This window comes from Triticum dicoccoides, chromosome 6B (assembly GCF_002162155.2).
Source record: "Triticum dicoccoides isolate Atlit2015 ecotype Zavitan chromosome 6B, WEW_v2.0, whole genome shotgun sequence".
NCBI classification, from domain to species: Eukaryota; Viridiplantae; Streptophyta; class Magnoliopsida; order Poales; family Poaceae; genus Triticum; species Triticum dicoccoides.
In genome coordinates this window covers 141,266,291-141,267,609 of record NC_041391.1, presented here as the reverse complement: position 1 = coordinate 141,267,609, position 1,319 = coordinate 141,266,291, and the positions used below count along the sequence as shown (strand labels likewise).

General features: G+C 38.1%; 1 long non-coding RNA gene across 2 annotated transcripts; it reads left to right on the top strand.

Moving 5' to 3' along the window:
* The first annotated feature begins 60 nt into the window (after window positions 1-60).
* Window positions 61-952, top strand: LOC119322289. Of its 2 annotated transcripts, none has more exons than XR_005155506.1 (3): window positions 61-128; window positions 708-809; window positions 921-952. It is a non-coding gene; the product is annotated as an uncharacterized LOC119322289 (long non-coding RNA). The 2 variants fall into 2 exon arrangements; XR_005155507.1 differs by lacking the exon at window positions 61-128 and adding an exon at window positions 251-297.
* Window positions 953-1,319: the final 367 nt, after the last annotated feature.

Below are 1,319 nucleotides of genomic sequence, written 5' to 3'. Positions count from 1 at the left end.
CGCATGAATTAATGCTGCAAATGCAACACCTCGAGTGTCACTATGATGTTAAACTGGAAAGCAACCTCCTCCTCCTGGACGGGAATCCAACACCTCGAGTGAAAATTTGCGACTTTGTTTACTCAAAGGTGTGATAGTTATGTTTCCTGGATTGCTAGAGTTGATATGACTTTGACTACTTGATCAAATTATGGCATCAAGGTTTCAGTCTGATTTGCTGCATTCCAAACAAAAAACAACCTTTCGTACTCCCAACATACATAGCACCCGAAGTTTTTCCGAGAAAAGAATAACAAGGTAAGTTCTGCGCGTTACAATATGCGGTTATTTTTTCTGAATTTTAAGCAACCTCTTTATTGATAAAAGAACAAGGTAAATAGTGTGTAGTAATATTAGTAATAATTATAGATGTAACTAAAATTATGATGCAGTTTAGAATTGAGTTCAAGGAGATTTTCAATTCTACAAGTTTTATTCAGATATGATTATCTAGCTTGCTTGGCATGTATGCAACACTTCTTTAGAAAATCATCATCACATATTTTTCCATTGAAAGAGAGCAACATATAGTTCTCCATCTCTATCTCTCTCTCTCCCTCCCTCCCTCCCTCCCTCCCTCCCTCCCTCCAACTTCGCAAATCATTGTCCTTAGATAAAATTGAATGGACTTACTATATGGTCTTATTTTCTGTATCAATCATGAACAGGTTTATTTAACCCTGACACACCTTGCCATTGTCATGAAATATGATGCCGGTGGAGAACTCTTTAAATGAATATGTACCGCATGGTGATTCAGTGAAGTTGAGGTTGCTCTTCAACCTACTTACCTTGCTATATCATTAGGCTATCATTATTTTGAACCATGTGTGCCAACCATAGACGGAATCATGTAACTCGTCTGCTATTCTTGTCAATAGGAAAGTTACTTCTTTCAGCAATTACTTTCAGGGTTCAGCTACTGCCATTCTCCATCCTACGCTTTGCTTTTTGAAAATCGTCAAAGGAAACAAATGCAAAACTCAATTGCGCATGAATTAATGCTGCAAATGCAACACCTCGAGTGTCACTATGATGTTTAACTGGAAAGCAACCTCCTCCTCCTGGACGGGAATCCAACACCTCGAGTGAAAATTTGCGACTTTGTTTACTCAAAGGTGTGATAGTTATGTTTCCTGGATTGCTAGAGTTGATATGACTTTGACTACTTGATCAAATTATGGCATCAAGGTTTCAGTCTGATTTGCTGCATTCCAAACAAAAAAACAACCTTTGGTACTCCCAACATACATAGCACCCGAAGTTTTTCCGAGAAAAGA